General features: G+C 51.7%; 1 long non-coding RNA gene across 1 annotated transcript; it reads left to right on the forward strand.

Moving 5' to 3' along the window:
* The first annotated feature begins 828 nt into the window (after window positions 1-828).
* On the forward strand, window positions 829-24,131 carry LOC133257542 (uncharacterized). Its single transcript, XR_009739593.1, has 5 exons — window positions 829-965; window positions 1,585-1,811; window positions 18,434-18,558; window positions 23,565-23,621; window positions 23,841-24,131. It is a non-coding gene; the product is annotated as an uncharacterized LOC133257542 (long non-coding RNA).
* Window positions 24,132-25,844: the final 1,713 nt, after the last annotated feature.

A 25,844-nucleotide genomic window follows, 5' to 3' on the forward strand; every position in this document is an offset into this window, starting at 1 on the left:
TCCTGTAGTCATTTTGATTTTTAAAAATACTATTTCTGGGACTTCCCTGGTGTTGCAGTGGCTAAGATGTCACACTTCCACTGCAGGAGGGTGAGGGTTTGATGCCACATGGCTCAGCCAAGAAATGAAAAAAAAAAAAAAAAAGCACCAAAACTGTCTCTGTTGATCACTGAGTTTTTGGTGCCACTTAAATTTTGCATCCGAGGCAAGTGCCTCTCTTGCCTCACCCTACCCCAGGCCAGCACTGACTCCAAGCTCCTCCTCAGGCCCCCACTCTGCCTTGATGCTGTTGTGACCTCCTTTGGCCCCCTATTCTCATAAGAGGCTGCTGGAAATGGGCATCCTGGGTGGGACCTGGGAGGAGCAGGGCTTCTCTGCTTTGGGACCCCCAAACCCATCTTGCGGGGGTCATCAGTCACCCTCTTTTCTTTTCTTTGCTTGGGCATCTTCTCAGAGGAAACTGAGCTGGGGAAGCAGAGGGTGAAAGTGACCAGCCTCTCTGGTCTGTCCCTGGAGATGGGCGTGGGGAGTTGGGATGGGTGCTGCAGGGTGAGGAGGAAAGGTTTCTCCTTCTCTCACACATCTTTCCCATCTACCCTGCTGATTCCCTGTATCAGAGTTTGATACCAAAGCCGGGACTGTGGCATCTTGGTTCTTCAGTTTCTTTAAGTCCTGTAGGGCCCTCCCGGCTGGGTGCCCTAATGATGGGGAGGGGAGGGCAGCCGCAGGAAGCAGGGAGTATGGAGGTGAGCTCCCCCCTCTATGACGTCATGCCCCTCTAGGTGCCCAGTGCACCTGGCTGGATGCTTCTGAAACTGGCCTAGAGGCTTGGAGACGGAATGGCAACTGGAGTGAAAACTCCCCAAGGGGTCAGTTGACCACCAGACAGTGCCCCCAAGCTGCCATCTCCAGGCTGGGAGAGGGAGGCTCCAGCCGAGGGGCACCAAGAGCTTCACTTGTGCCAGGTAGAATTCAGCCCTGCTTCCCAGGGAGTGGGAATTGATTGCTTTATTGCCAAGACTTAATCTGAAGGAAGTGAAACTAAAGCCTCATAAGAAATATGGTTATTACAGAACGCTTAAGCCCCTGCCTGGGGAGCCTGCGCCCTGCTCGTCTCGCCCCTGTCTAGGGTAGCAGGAGCCACAATTGCACCCTCTAATTGGAATAGGTTTCTAAAGTGCAATAAAAGCAGCTGCCTGGATGGGGGCACTTGTCACTTGGAGCATGTCTGGGCAGATGTGATGAATGTGGGGATTCTGTGAGCTCCCATCTCCTGACCTCTGGCCCTTACAATAGATGGTAATAATGACAATGATAACAATATTAATATGAGCAGCTGAGTATTTAATGAGCATTTACTATGCACCAGGCATTGTTTCACTGAATCCTTACATTGACCCTTTGTGGAAATGTATCATTCAGTAATTACCACAAAGTTGCTGCGTAACAAATGAGCCCAGAATGCAGTTGCTTGAAAACAATGATCATTTATTCTCACAAGTCAGAGGGTTACTTAGGAGTTCTCTGGTCTTGTCTGGGCTGGGCTGGGGCGATTAGCTCTGCTCCACATGCTCCATCTTTCAGGTCCCAGCCTGGGCTTATTCTTCTTGTGGATGGCAGTGTTGCAGAGAGCAACTGGAAATGCCTGAAGCCTCTTGAAGTCTTGGCCCCCAGAGTGGCTTCCGTTCCTCCTTCCTCCTTCTGTTGCCAAAGCCAGTCACAGTGCCAAGCTCAAAGTCACAGGTGAACACTGTCTTGCCTCTTAGTGGGAGACACTGCAGACTTGGAACCAACAGTGCAATCTGCCACAGGTACCATCCTTATTACCCCCACTTTATAGAGGAGGAAAATGAGGGCCAGAGAGGAAAAATGGCTTCCCCAGGGTCACACAGCGCTGGGAGCTGGGATTCAGAGCTCAGCAGGTGCCTGAGACCCCAGCGACCCCTTTCTCATTATGCAGTTCAGTGTCCGAGCTCTGCTCACCCTGAACAGGGGCGGTTCATCAGGACCCAGATGGCTGTGACTCCAGACACATGGTGGGGCCCACCTGCTGAGGGTTCCTGGTGGTCCCCCATTCACTCCAGTTCCTACCAGACCAAGAGTGGACTCTGGGAAAGGCGCAGATCACTGCTCGGAGTCAGATGTTCCCCCGCCCTTGTCTAATACTTGCTCTGTTCTGTGAGGGGACACCTGGATTCCCTGGCTGGTGAGGGTGCAGTCAGGATTTGAAACAAGCTCCTGATTCAGAGCTTCCCGGTGCTGTGACCCCGAACTGACCACAGGGGCTCCCTCTTAGCTCAGCCCTCCACTGGTGGCTGCGCCCAGGGCTCTCACCAACCTTCCCCCCACCTCCCCTCCCTGCTCCGAGCACGTGGGAGCTGATGGATACAGAAGCAAGAGCTGCCTGAGTTTCCTCCTTCTCAGCCTCTCCTGGAGGCCTTGGCGGCTGTAGGATGTCTGTTTTGCCCTCAGCTCCCCGACCCCTCCCCTGGAGCTTCCTGGGACCCTGGGACCCTGGGCCAGCAGAACCTGTGCCCAGAAACCCGTGGCTGTATGGTCCTCAGGGACCCATGAACTCTCACCACCTGACTCTTTTTAAGCTTTTATTATTTCTCTATTACCCAAGTAATACATGTTCATTGCAGGAAAATTAGAAAATACAGAAAAGCATAAAGAAAAAAAAATCAAGTGTAACCAGTTTAGAAGCATCTCTACTCATTAGGGGTATAAACATGAAATGGTTTTATTTTTCCAATAACGGCCACCGCTCGGCTCCCTCTAAACCGCCTCCCTCTGCCTGCTGGGTGGCAGGTCCATAAATGACATCTCAGTCCAACTCCGTTACTTTCCACCCTTGGGTATTCAGCCTGGCTCATGCTGGTACCCAAGACGAGCTCCTGTGTTGTTTCAAACTCTAAGCCCATTTAGTGTTCAAGGCTTGTCCTCTCCCCCACCACTGGGTTTGGCCGTGGGATCTTCTCAACTGTAACCCCTTCACCCTACCACCCGCCCTGGCAGTGCCCGGCTCAGGGTTGGCCTGGGGAGACGGGGTTCACATAGCCTTGTGTAGGGTTCTGCCCACTGATGTAACTTGCCCGTGGGTGGATGGGCACTCTTAAGATTCTTCCTGGGGAGGGAGGGGGTCCTCCTGTTGTCACTCCCAGGGCTTGCTGGTCACCCCCACCCCCACCGCCCACCACCCTGCGATTCCGCTGCATCTTGAGGCCAGCCCCAGCTGTGGCCTCCAGCTGAGCCCTTCTGATGTGTGACTCCTTGCAGCTGGTAGCCCTCGAACTTGTCTTCCCTGGTGACATTCGGTTACGGGGTTGTGGGCACCTGCTGAGCCAGGTTCAGAGCCTGGGGCCCTGGGCCCTCGGGTGGTGGTCCTAGAGACCACTTGGGCAAGCCCCACCCTCTCAGTCAGTGAGCCCTTTGCCTGGGCTCCGTGGGCACAAGGACAGGCCAGTGCCGTGGCTGAGCTCTGGGCTGGAAAAGCGTTTACCCTCCTCGCAGGCACCTGAGCTGGAGGAAAGATTCCCTTAGACTTGGGAGGAAAAAGCCAAGCTCCTCAAGTGCAAGAAGTTGGGGGAGGGAAGGGACTGGCCACTCCTCTCTCCTGTCTGCTCTCGTCTCCGTCCGGGGAGGGGCTAGGAGGCACAGCAAAGAGGGCTCCATCTGTGGGGTGGCCACCCAGCATGAGTGGCGTGCCTCCTCTTCTCCAGGACCTTCTAGCGGTCTCTGGGGTGAACCATTGTCAGTTAGCTTTATCCCATGTTCCCCCTGCCCTCCACTCCCACCCTAGGCTGATTGGATCCGAGATGTGCCCTTGGCCCCAAGAGATAGAGACCGGATCCGTGTACCTTCCAGTCCAGATAGGCTCATGGCTTCACACCCAACTCAGGAGCTCTGGGTCTTTAGGGTGGCCTCCCAGATTTGCACAAGGACTCTCCAGCTGCAGGCAGAAGGACCTGGGGACAGAAGACCAGGCCTGGTGTGTACCTACTATGAGTCACACACTGGGTTGAGGATGACACATGGGATTTCCCTACCCTTTGAAGGAGGTGCCATTAGCATCCCCATTTTACAGATGAGACAACTGAGGCTCTGGGGGCTGGAGTGACAAGCCCAAGGTCACAAGGCTGATGAGTGGTACTCTGAGGGTCATCAGTTGTTTCCTGGAGGTCACCTCATATCTCCCCACACTGTCATCTCCTTGTCTCCATACCCACTGCTAAACTGGTATGGGGACAAATTCTTGTGGAGTCAAAGAATAAATGAATGAATGAGAGTGAGGATTATGTTTCTATCAGTGGGTCGGTTTATTTTTGGGCTGTTTCTGGACTTTGGAAAAGTGATACACTGGCCACGAGTGTTCCCATTTGCCAGATGGGGAAACAAAGTCTGAGGCCCCTAGTGAGGATGGAGTCCACCCCCTCCCCACCCCCCGGGCACCTGAGCTGGAGGCACGTCCAGTGCAGCTCCTGCCTGTGCTTTGGGCAACAGCTTGTGAGCCAGGAAGCAGCAGGCTGGCCGGACGGCTCTCTTTTCCCTCCCTCTTCTCTCTGTCCCCATCCCGAAGGTAAAAAGTTCACGCGGGCGGCCATCCGTCGCAGGCTGTCAGGCGGCCGTGCAATCTCTCTGTGGTTTTATTACTTAAAATCGGCACGGTGTCCGGGCTGGGGAATTTTCCAAGGTGTTTGAGGCTGCCACGGGCCCCATTTATATTGTGCCTGAGTTTCCTTCCCAGTCTCCTTGAGACAAGTGACCAGCAGGTCCCGCTGTGAAGGCCGTATCAGTCATTTGCCAACCGGAGCCGGGCCGTGAATTATCAGGGGATGGTGTGGTGGGGAGCGCGGGCCGGGGGCGCGGGGTGACCGTAAACATGTCCCGGGAACGTGTCTCCCATCACTCACGTGCAGATAGCAGATGGAGGCACAACGCGGCCCCAATCTCTAAATCTCAGCCTGACCTGGGAGAGAGATGGAGGTGACTTTCAAGGGAGTCCATCTGCAGGCCAACTTGGACTAGAAGTTAACGGCAGGTCGGGTTTCCCTGAGGGTGGGACCTTCTGGTTAGTTCATGTACACATTGATTTATGTTTTCACTCCATGAAACTTTATTATTGAGCATCAGTGACGAGGGTGTGCATTTTGGGTTTCTTGAAAGATACAAAATGAGGGTCTTGGTTTTATGGGGATGAAGAGGTCCCAGAGTCAGCCTCCTGTGATCCCCGCTCTATGGTCCTTTGTCTCCTTGCCCTAGCTTGAGTTCCATGCCAGCTCACCCTGTTGTTCTGTCTGGGACCAAGAAGCTTGCTGTGGGTAATGGAAGAGGAGACTGTGCCCAGGAAAGGGGCCGCTGTCCTGTCTGGTGGGGAGTTATCTTCCCTGGGACAACTGCTCCATGCCAGGCTCTGCAACAGGCACTTACTCACCCAGTCTCATCAAACCCTGCAACCCTGTGACATGGGGACCATATCACCGCATTTTATAGGTGAAGTTAAGGAAACTTCCAAGGTCATCTGGTGACTTGAAGCTAGAACTTGGGCTTCAACCCAAGTCAGTAAGCCCCTAAAGCCCCTGGGAGGAGGATTTTGGCTGCTGCCTGCAGTCTGGGAGGGGTGTCTGAGGACCCTGAGAGGGGGCCACTTGTATCCCATCCACCAGCCACTGACATCTGGGTGTGGGGTCTCACCTGACCCTCCAGTCCACCCTTCCATCCAGTCCCCGATAAAGGGGATACTTGGGCAGAGGACAGAGATGGGAGACAGGAACAGGTCCTCCGAACTTAGGAGAAGGGCAGGGAGAGGAGAAGTAAGGTGTCGAGGGCAGGGAGGAGACAGGGAAGGCAGGTGTTCAGACAGACTCGGAGATGGTGGACACTTTGTCTTCAAACTTTTGTGTCTTTTCTTCTCTCATCTGTCCTCATGCTTGCGTGCTAAGTCGCTTTAGCCATGTCTGAGTCTTTGTGATGCTGTGGACTGCAGCCCACCAGGCTCCTCTGCCCATGGGGTTCTCCAGGCAAGAATACTGGAGTGAGTTGCCATGCCCTCCTCCAGGGCATCTTCCCGACCCAGGGATTGAACCCCTGCCTCGTTTCCTGCATTGGCAGGCAGGTTCTTTACCACTAGTGCCACCTGGGTAGCCCATCTGTCTCCATGATCTTGGGCAAATGACATCACCCACTGAGCCTCAGTCTCCTCACCTGTGAAGTGGGGATTATAGAACTGGTTGCTTTGAGGACTTAAGAGCAGGCTGACCAACTTGTCCTGGTTCTCCCAAGATTTTGCTGAAGTCAGCACCCAAAGTCCCCCATCCTGCAAACTCCACTGTGCATGAGTGCTCAGTCACTCAGTCGTGTCTGACTCTTCTGTGACCCCGTGGACGGTAGCCCATGATTACCAGGACTACAGGGATTTTCCAGGCAAGAATATGGGAGTGGGTTGCCATTTCCTACTCCAGGGGATCTTCCCGACCCAGGGATTGAACCTGCGTCTCCTGCATCTCCTTGGCAGGCAAATTGGAAGGACTGATGTTGAAGCTGAAACGCCAATACTTTGGCCACCTGATGTGAAGAACTGACTCATTGGAAAAGACCCTGATGCTGGGAAAGATTGAAGGCAGGAGGAGAAGGGGACGACAGAGGATGAGATGCTTGGATGGCATCACTGACTCAATGGACATGAGTTTGAGTAAACTCTGAGAGTCAGTGATGGACAGGGAGGCCTGGCGTGCTGCAGTTCATGGGGTCACAAAGAGGCGGACATGACTGAGTGACTGAACTGAACTGAGCCACCTGAGAAGCCCCACAAAACCCCCAGTGCCTGACAAATCGGGAGAGCGGTCACTCTGGGAGAAAGAATGACCTGAGCCTTCAAGTGCCCAGCACACAGCAGCCTCTGTGAACACGCACCCCTGCCTGAATCTGTGTCTCTCATGGGCCTTCTTGGATCCTCTGGTCTCCATTCCTGTGTTTCCACCGTGTTTGCTCCAAGTGTCACTCCCTGGCTCTCTGACGGTTCCCTGATGTCCTCGTCTCCATATCAACCTCTTCCTCATGTCGCTCGAACATTCTTCTCCCCCCGCCCACCCGTCTCTCTCTGCTTCATCCCAGCCCCGTCCCTGTCCTGTATACCCCACTTCTCCATTCTCTGCCCTCCTCCTGGTTCTCAGGGTCAGGCCCCCAATCTCTGTCCTGCGTGAGAGCATCCGCTCCTGACCGTGGGCTGAAGAGTCAGGTGGAGGCCCCAGGCTCCCTTCACAGTGAGTGACCCTGAGAGCCTGCCCAAGGCCCTGAGACTGCGCGGAGGGTCCTGAGAGCCAGTTCCGGGTCCGCAAGAGGGACGGGACCAGGAGGGTCCATTATCCAGCCCCACCCACCACCCTGGGCCTGGGCCGCTCACCTGGAGAGGGAAGAGGCCTGCACAGCCTGCCTGGCAGAAGCCCTCAGCCTGTCTGGGCTCAGACAAGGACTGACTCTTTCAAAGATAATTTATTGGCCGATACCTCATTGCACATGGTAATAGCTTGTGCTTAAATAATAATAAGCTTGATTGCCGTGCAGTCGTTAAACTTTTTTCCCATTCAGTTTAACTGACCATTTTGTGTGTGGTTTGGAAGAAGGGGGGAGAGAGAGCCCGGTCATTATCCCCGGCCTGAAATGGGAGTTAATTTCTAATGAAGGTATAATTTTATTCCGATGATTTTACATTTAATTAACTAAAGCTACAAGTAATTTGAAATTATATGGTGATGGGGCCTCACTTTGGGGATCACAGGGGGCAGAGAAGGGGAGCTGAGGGTGGGGGGAACAGAGGGGCAGGGGTGGCCAGGGAGCAGGGCTGGGTGGGGAAGAGGGACAGAGGGAAGGGGACCCTGGGTCAAGCAGAGGTGGTTGGGGCCAGTTACTTCTCAACCCTTCTTGGCAGGAAGCTCTGTGGTTTCCACTTTACAGGTGAGGAAAGGAAGGCTCGGAGAAACGAAGGAATAGATGACTGTACTTTGATCTTTCTCCCCATTCCCTCCTTGTTCTGGAAACATCAGCTCCGTCTTTACAGCTCCTCCTCCCCCAACTCTATCCAATGGCACTGCCGTGTTGTTCCATAGTCTTGACGCCGAGCAGCACTGGGTTGGGCCAGTGACACCGTTTCCAGGGATTTTTAAACTGGGGCGTGAGAGAGTCAGGCGCCTTTGATGGCTGAAGGATAAAAGTTGCTTTTCTTTCCTATCTAATTTAACTTCCATTCAGGTTGGGGCACACATCTGAAGAGGATAGCTGAATGCAATTTCACGTACGCTTTGCACCCATGTTACCATCGCCCAAGAACAAGCTCCCTGGAAGGCTCCCTCAACTCTTCTTTCCAGTCAATGCCTCCCCCGAAACTAAGACCATTGGCTAGTTTTGCTCTTTCTGGGCTTTGTGCAAAAATCTAATAGCACCTGTTTGATATCTGGCTTCTTTTGTTCCACATTATGTTTAGAAAATCATCCAGGTTGGCGTTATGTTGCCGTAGTTTCGCAGTTTGTCCCTTTACCTCGCTGTGTAGGATCCGTTGTGTGGACTCGCTACCATTTGCTAATTCATTCTCTTGTTGATAGACATTCATGTTGTCTCCGGGTTGGTGCAACCATGGTCATTCTCATCCTTGTTTTCTGGAGGGATGAATACTCACTCTCTTGAGTGCACGCCAGGAGATTCCTTGGTTCTGTACACTTGTCTTTCTCAAGCTTTAGAAAATGCGGCCGCACTATCTCCCAAAGCGGTCCTGCTGCTCTCTGCTCCTCTTACCAACCTCGGAGAGTTCAAGTGTCTCCACATTCTGACACTTTCTGTTGCCAGTTCCTTTATATTTAGCCATCTGGGCAGGGGCATCGTGTACCACTTTGAATTCTCCTGATGACTAATGATGCCGATGACATTAACAGCTCTTCTAGGCTTTCTTGCCCCTTGGATGGCCTCTTCTGTGAAGTGCCTGTTCGAGGCTTTTGGCCATTAAAAAAAAATAGGGTGTCTGCTTTTTTCTTATTTCTTTCTCGGTGTTCTTTATATATTCTGCTTTTTTACTCTCTTAAAGGTGCTTTGATTGCCAGGAGCTCTTTAATTTTAATGGAGTCAAAAGGTAAAGCTCTAAATGTAGAACTAAAAGGCTACTGTTGGTCATGTTTTTCACTCTGGACAAAAGCCAGACTCCAGCAAATGAAGGAAGTGAAATCCCTGTTCTGAGAGAGACAAAAAGAATCCTGCCACCTTCCTCATTTCCAGTCCAGCAGCCCCCAGGCCTGGCTCCATCCCTCCCCTCCTGTGGCCTGAACATTCTACCCATCCTTCCATGCTACGATGTCCTTGATTCCAGCATCCTTCCGATAAAATCCCCCTTTAGCTTAAGCTCATTCACATTGAATTTTCTTCTCATGCAACCTGATGATCCCCATTTCACAGAGGTGAAAACTGAGGCTCAGGGAGATGTCATGATTTGTTCCAGGTGCCAGGGCGCTTAGTCTGGGGTTGAATTAAAGCCCCAGCTCACTATGAGGGTGACTCAGGAGACCATGGTGAAGGGTTTGGGGATACAGCAGAGAGAGGTCAGGGTATGGGATGAGAAGGTGGAGTGACTGAGCCCTAGGGACTGAGGGGTGGGTCAGAGGGAAGAAGGTCCGAGTCAGGGATGTGCGCTGGGCTGGAGGCAGCAGGTGAGGTGGAAATGGGGACTCACAGTGAGATACAGGCTGGGAGAAGCCTGGGTAGGGGGTTCAAACTCATAGAACAGACAGTAGGATGGTGGTTGCCAGGGGCTGGGTACAGTGGGAGGGGATGGCCACAGGGCACTCTCTGTTCCATGAGTTTGACTATGTTAGTTTCCACATGTAAGTGAGTTCACAGGGTATTTGTCTTTCTGTGTCTGACTGAGGGTTTTAAGCAGGGAGTTAAGGGGTTCAGCAGGCACAAGGAAGGGGTTCAGGGATGGCACAGTTTCCCCAAAGACAGGGTCCCCTCTGTCTGGTTCACTCCGTACTCCAAGTGCCTGGAACACAGCTGGCCCAGACACAGCTGTTTAGTGACAGTCTGCTGAATGAATGAATGACCGATGGGTGTGAAAGGAGTGTGGACAAGCAGTTAGCATCAGGTGGTCATGGATTCTCCCACCAAAGCAGGGGTGTGAATCCCAGACACACTCAGGAGGGCATTTCCATGGAGGGTGATGAGAACACCTGGGGCAGCAGGCTTGTGAGGTGGGCAGATGTCAAAGAGCACCCGAGGCCTGGGCCAGGGATGCTTAGACTGCCTTGTCTAGTGCGGAGGTCCAGTGGTTTGGGGGCCAGTGGAAGCCACTGAGCCATGGCTCATACAGAGTCAAATCCCTTTTGAAGTCAAACCTGTGGTTGAGCCAGGATTGAGGTGCCTAGGACTGCTCCCAGGATGTGTTTCTGTGTGGCTTGTCACTCAGCATGTTTTCAAGCAAAGTCCTAGCGTTCCACTTTGTCCAGAGCAGGCTCCCTAACCAGACACAGGTCAGACGTCTGAGTGTCTGAGCTCGACTGTGTCAGGGCTTGACTGCTGACTAGGAAGGAGTCAGCAATTTGCTTTTATTTCATTTTCCAGCTCCAAATGATTGTGATTGGGCATAATATTAAGAAGAGCTCCAAGGCCACATGTAGGCTCATTGGGAAAGAATGTGGTGATCCATTAGTGATGCCTGCCACAGTCATGGGTGCAGACCATGGTAGAACGAACTGTGCATTTATTTCCTTGATAAGGTAAGTTCAGACACTGGGTGCTGAGCTGAGGTCAGGAGTCAGGGAGAAAGTCAGAAACCAGCAAGTGGCTGAGATCAGAAATTAGCTAAAGACTGAAGTCAGTAACCAGATTATGGAATAATGTCAGGAACCAGAGAACTGCCAAAGTCAGAAGCAGACAGTGATGGACATTAAGAGCCATCAGTGGGATGGTGTCCTGGAGTCCCGTTGAGCCTCTAGGAGCAGGATGCTCTGATACTTGGCATGTCAGCCACGACACATGTGGGAAATTGTTGTCATGCATTCCACTGACCTGACATCCCTCAGCCTGAAAACTTGCCAGCTCTTTCACCTGGTGGTGCCCTATTTTTTGTTTCATAAGAGCTTTTTGGATATAGAGGAAAAGAATAGAATGTGGAAGAGTAGAGATCTCTTCAAGAAAATTTGCTATTTAAGGAACATTTCATGCAAGCATAGATACAATAGAGGATAGAATCGGTAAGGACCTAACAGAAGCAGCAGAGATTAAGAAGAGGTGGCAAGAATACACAGAACAGTACAAAAAAGATCTTAATGACCCAGATAACCATGATGGCGGGGTCACTCACCTAGAGCCAGATATCCTGGAGTGTGAAGTCAAGAGGGTCTTAGGATGACTACAAACAAACCTAGTGTAAGTGATGGAATTCCAGCTGTGCTATATCAGATACTAAATGACGATGTTGTTAGAGTACTGCACTCAATATGTCAGCAAATTTGGAAAACTCGGCAGTGGCCACAGGACTGGAAAACGTCAGTTTTCATTCCAATCCCAAGAAGCACAATGCCAAAGAATGTTCAAACTACCATACAATCGTGCCCATTTCACATGCTAGTAAGATTATGCTTAAAATCCTTCAAGCTAGGCTTCAGCAGTATGTGAACAGAGAACTTGCAGATGTACAAACTGGATTTAGAAAAGGCAGAGGAACCAGAGATCAAATTGCCAACACCTATTAGATCATAGAGAAAGCAAGGGGATTCCAGAAAATAATCTTCTACTGCTTCATTGACTACACTAAAGCCTTTGACTATGTGGATCACAACAAACTGTGGAAAATTCATAAAGAGATGGGAATACCAGATCACCTTACCTGTCTCCTGAGAAACCTGTATGTGACTCAAGAAGAAACAGAACCAGACATGGAACAATGGACTAGTTCAAAATTTGGAAAGGAGTACGTCAAGGCTGTATATTGTCACCTTGCTATTTAACTTCTGTGCAGAGTACATCATGTGAAATGCCAGGCTGGATGAATCACAAGCCAGAATCAAGACTGCTGGGAGAAATATCAATAACCTCAGATATGCAGGTACCATTCTAAAGGTAGAAAGTGAAGAGGAACTAAGCACCTCTTGATGAAGATGAAAGATGAGAGTGAAAAAAACTGGCTTAAAACTCAACATTCAGAAAACTAAGATCATGACATCCAGTCCCATCACTTCATGGCAAATAGATGGGGGAAAATGGAAACAGTGACAGACTATTTTCTTGGGCTCCAAAATCACTGCTGATAGTGAGTGCACCCATGACATTGCTTGCTCTTTGGGAAAAAAACTATGACAAATCTAGACAGCATATTAAAAAGCAGAGTCATCACTTCGCCAACAAAGGTCTGCATAGTCAAAGCTATGGTTTTTCCAGTAATCATGTATGGATGTGAGAGTTGGATCATAAAGAAGGCTGAGCACTTTTGAATTGTAGTGCTGGAGAAGACTTGAGAGTCCCTTGGACAGTAAGGAGATCATACCATCAATCCTAAAGGAAATCAACCCTGAATATTCATTGGAAGGATTGACGCTGAAGCTGAAGCTCTAATAGTTTTGCAACCCTGATGAAAAGAGCCGACTTATTGGAAAAGACCCTGATGCTGGGAAAGACTGAAGCAAAAGGAGAAGAGGGCAACAGAAGATGAGATGGTTAGACAGCATCACCGAATCAATGGACATGAATTTCAGCAAACTCTGGGAGCTACTGAAGGACAGAGGAGCCTGGTGTGCTGCAGTTCATGGAGTCACATGACTTAGCCACTGAACAACAGCAACCAAACAATCCCTCCACTTGAAGTATAAAAGTCAGTGGTTTTGAGTGTATTCAAAGGCTTGTACAACCATTACCATGATCAGTTTTAAAAGATTTTCATCACCTCAAAAACAAACTCTGTGCCTATTAGCCCTCCCCATCCCTCTCAGCCGCTGACAACCGTGAACTTACTTTCCATCTCCGTGGATTGCCCACTGTGGACACTTCATGTAAACGGAGTCATCTAACACGTGGCCATGGGAAACTGCGTTCTTTCACTCTATTTAATGTTTTCAAGGTTCACCCGTGTTGTCACATGTATCAGAACTTCATTCCTCTTTACTGTTGAGTAATACTCCATCATTGGATATATCGTCTTTTGTTTATTCATTCATCAGTTTGATGGACATTTGGATCTTTCCACTTTCTGGTTATCATGAATAACACTGCTATGAACACTCATATACAAATTTTTGTGTGGACATATGTTTTCATTTCTACTGGGTATCTACTTAGGAGTATAATTGCTGAGTTACATGGTCATCCCGTGTTTAACCTTTTGAAGAACTGCCATTCTGTTTCCCAAAGTGGCTGCACCATTTTGCATCCCCATCAGCAGAGTATGAGGGCTCCAGTTTTTCCAAATCTTTGCCAACACTTGTTATCTGTCTTTTTGATGGTACTCTATGTGGGAGTGACCTTGCATTTTATTGTGGCATTGATTTGCATTTCCCTAATGGCTAGTATGGAGAACGCAATGGCACCCCACTCCAGTACTCTTGCCTGGAAAATCCCATGGGCGGAGGAGCCTGGTGGGCTGCTGTCTATGGGGTTGCACAGAGTCGGACACGACTGAAGCGACTTAGCAGCAGCAGCAGCAGCAGCAATGGCTAGTAAGGCTGAGCATTTTTTTTCACAGGCTTATTGGCCATTTGTATACTGGCTACTCAGATATTTTTTTGGTCCAATTTAAAGGTGGGTTGTCTTTGTGTGGTTGAGTTGTAAGAGTTCTTTATATACTCTGGATTGTTGTTGCTGTTCACTTACTCAGTTGTGTCTGACTCTTTGCGACCCCATGGACTGGAGCACACCAGGCTTCCCTGTCCTTCACTATCCCCTGGAGTTCACTCAAACTCATGTCCATTGGGTTGGTGGTATCATCCAACTTCTTTCGCCCCCTTCTCCTACTGCCCTCTATCTTTCTGGATACTAGACCCTTATCCGATATATGGCTTGCAAATGTTTTTCCCATTTTGTGGTTGCCCTTCCCTTTCTTTTCAGACATATATTTATTTGGCTGTGTTGGGTCTTAGTGGCGGTGCAGGGATCTTCGATCTTGGTTGCCACGTGAGGGATCTTTAGTTGCAGCAGGTGGGATCTACTACCCTGACCAGGGATTGAACCTGGGCCCCCTGCATCGGGAGCATGGAGTTTTAGCCACTGGACCACCAGGGAACTCCTGATTTTCCCTTTCTTCACAGTGTATTTTGAAGTCCAAATTTATTTATTTACTTATTTATTTGATTTTTAGTTCTAGCTTCCTTGTCACTACAGCCACCACCAGGGCTGTGTAACCAGCACCGTAATTCCAGGAAGCAAGCAGACTCTTTTCCCACAGTATGTTCCAGGTACTGTATCGCTCTGACTAATGGAGAGAAAAGCTATAGACATTAACCACACTGCTCCAGGAAGTTGCTAGTGACATTCTGTTGACCATGGTACCTAGAACAGAAACTCCTCAGAAATCACCTCTCAAAAGCTATCATCAAAATATGATGTCCTCCTTATTTATTTTTCATTTGGTTACTGTGCTTTCGACGTTGTATCTAACAAACCATTGCCTGATCCAAGATTTGCATGAATGCTTTTCTTCTAAGCATTCTAAGGGGGCTTCCCTGGTGGTTCAGATGGTAAAGAATCTACCTTCAATGTGGGAGGCCTGGGTGCGATCCCTGGGTTGGGAAGATCCCCTGGAAGAGGGCATGGCAACCCACTCCAGTATTTGGGCCTGGAGAATCCCCCTGGACAGAGGGGCCTGGTGGGCTATAGTCCACGGGGTTGTAAAGAGCTGGACACAACTGAGAGACTTTCACTTTTTATTTTAGGAGTTTTAATTTTAACTTTTACGGTGTTTGATCTATTTTGAATTAATTTTTGCATATGATGTGAGATAAGGGTCTACCTTCATTCTTTTACATGTGGATCTCCATTTTCTCAGCACCATTTATTTTTGAAAAGAATATTCTTCTTCCATTGAATTGTGTTGGTACTATTGTCAAATGCCAGTTAACCTTAAATATGAGAGTTTGTTTCAACTCAGTTCAGTTGCTCAGTCATATCCAACTCTTTTCGACCCCACAGACTGCAGCACGCCAGCCTTCCCTGTCCATCACCAACTCCAGGAGCTTGCTCAAACTCACATCCATAAAGTCAGTGATGCCATCCAACCATCTCATCCTCTGTCGTCCCCTTCTCCTCCTGCTTCAGTCTTTCCCAGCATCAGGGTCTTTTCCAATGAGTCAGTTCTTTGCATCAGGTGGCCAAAGTATTGGAGCCTCAGCTTCAGCATCAGTCCTTCCAGTGAATATTCAGGACTGATCTCCTTTAGGATTGAGGGTTTGTTTCTGGATTCTCAGTTCTATTCCACCAATTGTGTGTCAGAACTCACACTAGTACCATACAGTGTTGATTCCTATTACTTTGTAGTAAGTGTTGAGATCAGATAGTGTGAGTCCTTCAACTTTGCTCTCTTTCAAATTTGTTTTGACTCTTCTTGTTCCCTTGCATTTCCATACAAATTTCAGGATCAACTTGTCCATTATGCAAGAATGAAGCTGGGAGTTTGTTAAAGATTGCATTTAACATGCACATCATTTGGGAGATATTGCCATTTTTGAAATATTGCCTTCCCATCCATGAATATAGGCTATCTCTTCTTTTATCTAGATCTTATCTACTTTCTTTAAACATTTTATAGTTTTCAGAGTATTGCATTTCCTTTGTTAAATTTACTCCTTAGTATTTAACTCTTTTTGATTCTGTTGTAAATGGGATTTTCTTAACTTCATTTTTTATTTGTTCATTGCTAATATATAGAAATACAGTTGATATTTGTATATTGATCTTATATCTTGCAACCTTGCTTAACTTTTTATTAACCCTAATAGTTTTTTTTGTGTGTGGATTTCTTGACATTTTTATATATGCAAGAATTTTCTCATTCTCATCTACATATGAGACAGTTTTCTTTCTTTCCAACATGGACGCTTTTTATTCCTTTTTCTTGCCTGACTGCTCTGGCTAGAACTTCCAGTACAGTGCTAAATAAAGTAGGGGGAAAGACATTCTTATCTTGTTCCTGGTGTTAGGGCAGTGAGGGTTGCTGGGTGAGGGAGCAGGTCTAAGGGAAAGGGAATTAGGACCTGAAGGATGGCTGAAGGTCATGTGGCAGGTGGCAAGAGGTCAGGATTTGGGAGCTGGCAGTTCCTGGGCGATAACTGCACCCTGAGAGAGGATCCACTGCCCAGGACCGTGTGTGCCCTGGGAGGACCCTGGGGAAGGACTGCCTGGTTGGGGGGCTCCTCTCTTCAAGCCAGAGCCTGTCTCCTCCTCCAGAGGGCAGCCCCATGAGACCATCAGTGGGCGGTGGTCAGGGCATGAGATAGATCTTTCTGCCAGGTTTGGGGAGGAGACTAACTACCAGCCAGAAGTGGTAGCTGGATAGGGGTGGGGGACAGTGCTCAGAGCTGGACATTCATGCATTCATTCATTCAACAGACATTGATTAAGCACCTACTATGTGCTACCTTGATCTAGGTTCTAAACAGAAAGGGTGACAGACAGTGAACAACAGAGACAAGGAATGAGTATATTACACAGTTCCTTAGGGACTTCTTAGGAATGGCAGAGATGCCCTATTCCTAAAGATGGAACCAGCCCCTCCCTGGCGGTCCCTCGCCTGTTCCCCCTTTCCTGCCACTTTTCCCCATCACCCCTCTTCCTCCTTTCTGTTTGGGAAATCACCCCACTGCCATCTGCGGTGGCCATCTGCTGGGTCCTCACTGAAAGGGCACAAGGATGGCTGCTGGGGTGGGCTGGGGCTCATTCTAGCCCTGGGGAGGCACAGTGCTGGGCGTGGGCAATCTCTGTTGCCATGATGCGGGGTGCCGCTTCCTTTGTGCCCCACTTATCTGCCAGACACAGCCTGAGGGACTGCCATGGGCTCACAAAGGCCCTGCCCTGAACTGAAGGACTCCCCAGGGCATGGGGATGAGGGTGAATAGCAGCATCTGGATAACTCACCTGGGAGGGGCAGGCTGCTCCCCCCTGTGAGCAGCACCCCCACACAAGGATTGCACACGCATGCGTGCTGCTTCCAGCAGCCCTCTGAATCTGCATGTGAGTGAATTCCTGAATGGATGTGTATATTCCTTTGCAAGTGCATGTGTGCCCGGGTTCACTGTGTGTGCATGGATTGTGTGTACACGGATTGTGTGTACACGGCAGTTCACAGGTGTGCAGGCCTCTGAATTGTGTGTGTGTGCCTGCATGTGCGTGTATGTGTCTGTCCATGACTACAAGAGGATGTGTGTTTTGACCTGTGCCTCCCCATGACCACCTGTTTGTGGTCTTGTATGTCACTGTTCGACTGTGTACACGAAAGTCAGCACACACGTGGCAGAGGTACAGGGGCAAAGTCTGAACTTTCAGGATGTTCTGGGTCAGGTTTTCCCTGGTAACGGGTGTGCCTGAGGTTGCAGATTAGGAAGTAAAATGTGGGGCACACCTGGACCACAAGGACTCTGCGTGTGAACACGTGTGGCCAGAGGACAGGTGTGCGTGCCACACCACCGTAATTGAGTTCTTGAAACACTGTGGTTCCTGTCCTTCACCCCCGTGCTCCAGTATGGCAAACAGTCAACTACTGCTGCCCAGTAAGTTTTCCACACTGAAGAAATGCGGGGGGTCACCTCTCTCCTCCCACCCTCTACCCCTGGGGTACCTGCATACTAAGTTATCTCGCTCGTGTCTGACTCTGTGTGACCTTATGGGCTGTCGTCCGCCAGACTCCTCTGTCCATGGGATTCTCCAGGCAAGAATACTGGAGTGGGTTGCCATGCCCTCCTCCAGGGATCTTCCTGACCCAGGGATCGAACCTACATCTCTTACGTCTTCTGCATCGGCAGGCAGGTTCTTTACCACTAGGCCCACCTGGGAAGCCCCACCTCAGGGGTACCCTGGTTTTTAAGAACTTAAGGTCCCAGGCAGTGGCCTCCTCTTCTTCCTCACCTCCCCCAAGCCCAGGCTGGGGAGAGGTGAAGTGGGGGATGAGTATACTGAGTGGTGGGCAAGTAGGTGGTGTAGGAGATATCTGGCAGGGCAGTGGCAACTGTGGGGCTTAAGAAAAGGCCCAGGGTGCCACTCATGGAGCAGGGTCTGAGGGGTGAGCGGGGCTGGGGACCCCCTTTTGGGGAGGAGTTCTGGGTGGGAGGGGCTGGCAAGGAGGGAGGCAGTTAGTGCAGGGAAGGGGCGATCAGGGAGGCCTGGAGAGCAGGAGCCACAAGGCCCTGTGCACCGCGAGACTTGGGTTCGTGCAACTTTCTTGCACCTGTTCTTCACAACTGACTCCAATTTACAGATGAGGCAAGTCAGGCTCGTGGAGCTTCATCCCGCTGGTCAGCCCAGACCAGAACGGCCAGGCCACAGACCCAGGGCTGGACCACGGCCCCAGCCGAAGGGACAGGACATTTCCCGTACTCAGAGGTGAGGTCCTGGACTAAGAGGTTGGGGTGAGGGATGGGGTGGCCCCTTCAGAGCCCCAGGGGGTAGCTCTGAAACAGAGCATCAGAGACATGTGAAGGGAGAGAATTTGACCTGCTTGGGTGGCGATAGCCACTGGGGACACCCATACAGGGGCCAGTGAGAGGGGCCTGAGTGGACAGGCTTCCGAGCCCACCCGAGACACCCTCTGGGGACGCCCAGACAGACTTGAGTGTCTCTGGGGGTTGGTGAAATACTGCAACATGCAGGTGAGGTGGGGAACCAGCAAGAATCGTGTACTGTGGCTACTGTGCCCTCATTTATGCACACAAGCAGGCGTGCTGGGGCATTTGGGGGTTCCTCACTCAGGCTGGAGGAAAAGGGGGCGCCACAGTCAGAACAAGCCCCTTGGGAACTTGACTCTGGGTTCAAATTCCAGCTCTGCCTCCCCCACCTTGGCCAAGTATGCCTCACCAACCACTCTCAGCCTCAGTTTCCACATCTGTAAAATGGGGCTAATAATACCATCTCCCCTATAGCAGCAGTCCCCAAGATTTTTGACCCCAGGGACCAGTTTTGTGGCAGAGTTTTTCCACAGGTGGGGGTGTAGAAGGGTGATTTCAAGATGCTTCAAGCACATTACAGTTATTGTGCACTTCATTTCTATTATTATTTCATCAGTTCCTTCTCAGATCATCAGGCATTAGATCCTGGAGGTTGGGGACCCCTGCCCGATAGGACTGTTTTGAGGCCTTAATGAGATAATCGGTTCAAAGTGCTCATTAGAACAGAGCCTGCCAGGGAGGACAGACAAGCCTGAAGCCTCTGTCGAGTGGACTGTACTCCCTCTGCACCAACCTCCAGGCCAGAGGTGTCACCCTGTAATTATCTTTCGGGGCACAGACCCCCATGGTATTTCTGGTGAGTTTATGAGTCTGGGAGATTAGCTGCTCTGAGAAGAATCTCGTCCTCCCTGGCCTGGGGAGGGACAGGGTGCCAGGGTGAGCTGTGTGTGGAAGTGGCCGTGAGTGATGCTTTATGGGGCCTGTAAAAGCTGCTGACCCCGCTCCTGGACTTAATGAGATGAACAGGGCCGTGGCAGCCTCCAATAACCTGCAACTCCAGCTGAGCCCAGCTGACCCGACATGGGGCAGGGACAGGCCTCAGCTCTGCCCTGAGACCCGGCAGGTTAGGGTGAGGGTACGGAAGAGGGGGACAAAGAGGCCCACGCCCCACATTCTGGGGTGCAGGAGCACTGGACACAGACCCCAAGCCCTCCCTGCCCAGCTGGGGCGTCATGGGTGCAGAATCAGACAGACCCAGGGCCCGTGGGGTCTTGGACAAGCCAGTTCTTGTCCTGGGCCTGTTTCCTCTTCCGTGATGCAGCGATTAGAATCCACATCTGTGGATTGTCCTGAGATTTGAGGAGAAGAATGAGTGAGCCTGGTGCCCAGAGCCAGGGCCCCAGTAAAGTGTTGATAGCTTAGGTCCTCAGGGTACTCCCCGCTTGGTCCCTCAGCCGAGGTTCGTTTGCGTTTGGGCCTCTGCTCCCCAAAATGAACTGGGGTGCAGTGCGCCTGAGCTGGGGGGTGAGCAGAGGCTGTGCTGCTTGTCTTCAAGAATGGAGAGGAATGTGAGGGGTGGAGGAGGGCAGACGGTGGCAGGGCCTACGCTCAGACTACGCACCCCGCCGCCTGGGTGGAGTGCCAGCGTCTCTGGGGACCTTCTGCCAGGCTGGCTGGTCAGGACAGGACATGGTCCTTCCACTCAGCCATGCTCATCTCTCTGTCCATCTGTCCAGGGACCTCTGTCAGCAAATGTCCCTTGGCACTTCCTCAGGGACAGCCCCTTACAATCTGTGTTTTTTCCAATCTTTACGACACTCTGTGCAGACAAGGAACCTGAGGCCAGAGGGGCCAAGCCCCTTGACTGAGTAAGGGGCGGATGTAGAAGTCCACCCCATCCAGTGCCCTGTGTCCTTGGCGCCCCCTGCAGGTTTGGGCTGGAATAGAAGGGAAGTGGGGGTTGGGGGACTTCCCAAGCATTAGGTATCTGCCCCTGCCTGGCTCAGCCCTTACAACTCAACCTCAGCTTCCCTGCCCAGCACTCCAGGTCTCCATGGGGGCCAGATTCGACTCTGAATCTGACTCGGTTTTTGAGCACTCTCTGTTCCTCTCTTCTGCCCCTCCCCTTTTCCCCCCAGCTTTTGTTTTCTAAACAGCAGGGCCAGTGAGGGTCTCCATGGGGGGTGAAAGCAGTGAACACACCAAGGGGCCATCCCCCCAGACTCCTCCCTCCTCTCTCCCACCTTGTCAATTGCTCCTTCGCCCACTAACTTCAAGTCTTTTTTTTTTTTTCCTTAAATCAAAGTCTGAGCAGTCCTCAGACCAATGCATTGCCTTAAGAACGTGGAAGAGATCCCACTTTGAGGGGGCTGGCCTGAGAATCCCATTGACAGAGGAGTCTGCCAGGCTACAGTCCATAGGATTGCAAAGAATCAGACACTACTGAAGCGCTCCCTTTGGGTGGGACGGGGCTGGCCCTCCTCTCTCTTGCTCCCTCAGCTCTGCTTCTGATGTGACAGACAGTCCCTACTTTCCCACAGGGTGTGTGGGAGGACCTAGTGAGACCCAGAAAAGCCCCTAGAAAAGGGCCTGGCACATAGTAGGCCCTTGGCTCAGGGGAATTCCCTTGCTCTGACCCCAGCCCAGGCTCACCCCCAAGATGGCCTCCAGCTTTGCATGAGGGGTGGGCTCCCTGATTCCACTGCAGCTTCTTTTCCAGGCACCGTCCAGCAGCCAGATCTGCCCTCTGGTGGGGTCTACTGAGGACCTGGGTGGTCCCAGACCTCCTCCCAAGAGTGTCCCTTTGCTTATGGGGATGTAGCCCCAGGGGATGTCTGTATGTGCTCACCTTTGGGGAGGCAGTGTGGGGACAGCCTGTCTCAGGGCCCTCCCACGTGGCTTGCACCTACCCTGCCCTCTCCCGGGCAGGCTTCCAGACCCCAGTCAGTCACCCCCCACCACCTGATGGGACCCGGACTATCTAGGACTCATCTAGTAAGACTGATCGCGTCCTATGAAGCAACAGAGTGCAGTGGTTGGAGCCTAGCTTCTGGTGCTGGGTTGGCTGGGGTTCAAATCCCAGCTCCTGTTTCCAAGCTGTGTGATCTTGGGTAAATTGCTTAACCTGTCTGTACCTCACACACCTAAAATTTGCCCCCCACTGATGAGGTAATTGCCCCACTGTCCCCACCCAACAGAGGAGGAAAAGGTGGTCTCACTGCCTGATTCCAGAGGCCTCTGCTTACTCAACCCAGCCTCCTAACCAGAGGCCACAGGAGGAGTCTGTTACTGGTGGGAGGTACACCAGGTGGGGCCATGGCAGGGTGGGGGTCTGGTCTGGCTGTCCCTCAGAGGCCTGGTGAGCCCTGGCCTCACCAGAGACCCAATTGGACGAGAACTCCAATTAAAGGTAATTCCCCTTTTTCCTACCTTGAAATTCCTATTGATTTCCTCCCTAAATAGAAATTCCCATTGATTCCTTGTCTGTTCAGATTAGTGTCCTTGGCTGTGGCCTTCAGTGCATAATATCTCCCCGCTTCCACCCAGGCCCCAATAACTCTCCCCAAGGTGACCCTGCCACCCCACCCTGTGCTGGGCCCCATGGCTTCCCAGCTGGGCTAGGGGACAGCGGGTGGAGAGGGGTCCTGAACAGGGCTCTGGCTTCCCTCTGATAGCCATCATCCTACTTCTGCCCTTAATGGAGATGAGGAGGGGAGCACAGATGGAGATGTCACTAGACTTGGACATGGAACCACCTTGTCGGACCTGCCTCTGCCCATGAACTGTTGGTCTGTTGCCCCACGGAGACGCACAGAGGCATCAGTGCCAGGCATGAGCTGCCCGCATGGTCCAGGGGGCAGCCCCGCCCTCCCCCAGGCTCCTCTGCTCAGACTGGCGCACAATCACTGACTGTTACATTTTCAGTTTTGGGAGCTTGTTGATGTCACACTGGTAGCTTGAAATCAACCATGGTGGGAGAATTTATACCATGTAAATTGGCAAATGCAACCACTCAGAGGGCCTCCTGGGTGGCGCCAGTGGTAAAGAACCTGTCTGCCAATGCAGGAGACATGAGAGACCCGAGTTCGATCCCTGGGTCAGAAAGATGCCCTGGAGAAGGAAACGGCAACCCACTCCAGTATTCTTGCCTGGAGAATCCCATCAACAGGCTGTCCCAGAGCCTGGTGGGCTACAGACCATGGGGTCGCAAAGAGTTGGACACAACTGAAGTGACTTAGCACCACTCAGGGTCTCTCTCCTTTCATCCCAATTGTGAAAGAGAGCCTGTTCTTAAGCTTTACCAGCACACCACTGCCCCAGACTCTGTCGCCCGCCTCTCATTCCTACCCAGGAACACTGGGTGCCTCTAGCTTTCTGAACTTTGGGAAGATCCCTTGGAGGAGGGCATGGCAACACACTCCAGTATTCTTGCCTAGAGAATCCCATGGACAGAGGAGCCTGGCGGGCTGCAGTCCACGGGGACTGAAGTGACTTCGCACCAGCTTTCTGAGCACAGGGATTTCCTTCCCAGCTCCCTGCCTTGGCCGTGCTGTTCCCTCTGTCTGGAATGACCTCCCCATCCTTTCCTCCATGGGGAGATCCTTGATGACCCTGCTCGATTTCCTTTCTCTTCGTGTCCCTCTGCAAGGCCTGGGCTGGGTATACGGCGTTCAACAATAGGAAGACAGGCAGGCCCCTGTCCTCAGGCAGCTTGCAGTTGGGGGCCCAGGCTCAGAGCCAGCTGGGTCACCAGGAGCTGGGTGGGCTTGGGCAGTCACCGTGCTCCTGCAGCCCTCGGTGCCCTCTTTGTGCAGTGGGTCAGAACAATCCAAATCGTGGTCACCCCTGCCCCTGGGAGCAGGACCGAGCCTGGTGTGGGCTGGTGTCAGCTGGCTGAATGCTCTTACCCACGAGGAGATACTGATGCCTTCCTCATTTTTCCAGGAGGAAGATGAGACATAGAGAGGCGAAGGAACTGCCCTGACTCAGGTCACACTGCTGGTAAGTTGAGGGGCTGGGATTTGAGCCTGTGTGCATACCCATCCCACCCCTGAGGGCCGTCGGCAGGGATGAAGCCCACCCTGTGTCCAGGAGGACACCTGGTTCTCCTCTGGAGCGCTGGCCAGTCTGGGTTAGAATGGTCGAGGTCTGGCATGCCTCTCCCACCAGTCTGGGGCTTCCTTCAGGTGGGGGTCTGCATCTGATTCTCGTCTGTCCTAGTGTCCAGCCTGGGGCCAGACACTGAGGAGGCAGGAGGAAGAATCTGAGAAGTGGTCTCAGATAAGGGTGAGCAGGTGACTGGGGGAGAAGGAGGGTGCTCCATCACTCAGTCGTGTCCGACTCTTTGTGACCCCATGGACTGTAGCCCACCAGGCTCCTGTGGTAGGCTACAGAGGAAATTTCCAGGCAAGAATACTGGAGTGGGTTGCTATTTCCTACTCCAGGAGATCTTCCTGACCTAGGGATTGAACTCGTGTCTCCTAGGTCTCCTGCATTGGCAGGCAGACTCTTTACCACTGTGCCACCTGGGAAGCCTGAGGAGGGAGGAGGAGGCATAACTCGGCTGGCCCCCCAACTCCCAGCCCCCACTTAACCCTGTGGGGGGACCCTGCCTCATGCAGTAACTGCTGCCTGCCTCCGTTCCCCTACCACTAGAACTGGAACCTGGAGCCGCCCCCAGCTTGTACTGGTTGGAGGTAAAAGGAAAGAAAGGATGGTGATGACAAAGGATGTTTCCTGCGTACCTAAGGCGTGTTTGACTTTTGATGTTTGGTGTTTCCACATCAGCCTTCTCATGTGAGGACTGCCGAACCCAGGAAGTCCACCTGGACCTTCAGACCAGGAAACTGGCATGTCCAAAGTCACGTGAAAGTAATTTCTGGAGTGTGTGCTTTGAGTCAGACCTGCCTGCCACTGGCCTCTGCACCACCAGGGTCCTGTAATAGCAAAGACAAAAGTCCTGGGGTCCCTCAGATCTGGGTTCAAAACCCAGTGCTGCTTCCTGCATATGCACCATGTGATGGGGACAGGTGACATCAATTCTCAGAGCCTCAGTGTCCTCAGATCCCCTTCCCCTGGGCTGGGGCCAGAATCCAGGGAGATCTGGTTTGTAAGCCTGTTAGTGCTGAACATTGCCCAGCATAAGGGCTCTGTATGGGATGGCTGTTCTTCCCTCTTTTCTCAATGCCGTCCAGACCCTACCTGGTCCCCCTAACCTCTGAGCTGTGCTCAAAAATGAAGCTGACCTCCTAAGGAGCCTGGACCTTCAAGTCTCACCCCCGCACCTGGTCCAACCTCACACTTTGACCCTCTCGGCTTTGGGCTGACCTCTGTCCAGACCAACCGTGACTTGAGATGGTTCTAAACCAGACTCTATGGGAATAGTCCCCTGGTCCCTCCCATTGTTCTACTGATGGCTCCGGATTCCAGGGCCTCCATCCCTGTAGGACTTTGAGCCTCGGTCCTCTCTCTGTTAAATGGGAACAATTGTACCTACCAGGCTCACATTCAGGGCCTAGGGAAGGTGGTGGTGTTGGTGATGGGGGCAGGGTGCTCAGCAGAGTGGTCGCCACAGCCACTGGGACCTCAGGATCAGGTCCTAGGGGCAAGGTGTCTTGATGACTGTTTTAAGAGCTGAGGTTTATGGAGTGTTGAGGATTTTCCATGCGTGGTCTCCCCATATCCTCCAGCAACCCCATGAGGCTGCTCCTATTAATATCACCAGACACAGCTGCTAAGAGGCAGGGGTGGGGTTTGGTTACTCGCCCCAGGGACCCCGCTCCCACCACAATACAAATCACAAAGCTTCCCCTGTCTTCCTGTAAAGCCGATTCTCCGTCTGATGTGCAGACATTTTTGTGATGGGTATAACCTGACTATTTCCCGATTAATCACTCACCATAGCTAATTCACTCTTCCCATTGATCCCAACTCCTCTGGAAGGGTGCCCCCCTCCGTCTCTAAGGGCCACCCCGATGCTGATGGGCACCTCTGAGAGTGCCAGGTGGGGATCTGGTTGAACTTGCTGAGGTTCAGTTGGTTGCAAGAGGGCAGCTTGTGTGGGTGGCAAAGGCCATGGTCTGTGCAGGCCTGGTGTGGGTGGCATCCTCGTTTTACCTGGCAAACAGTGACCCATCTGGCAGCATCACTGGAACCCCCCACCCCAAATAGTCACCCATTCTTTCCACAGATAGTGATGGAGCACCTGCAGAGTGCCAGGCCTCG

This window comes from Bos javanicus, chromosome 11, assembly GCF_032452875.1.
Source record: "Bos javanicus breed banteng chromosome 11, ARS-OSU_banteng_1.0, whole genome shotgun sequence".
Lineage (NCBI taxonomy): Eukaryota > Metazoa > Chordata > Mammalia > Artiodactyla > Bovidae > Bos > Bos javanicus.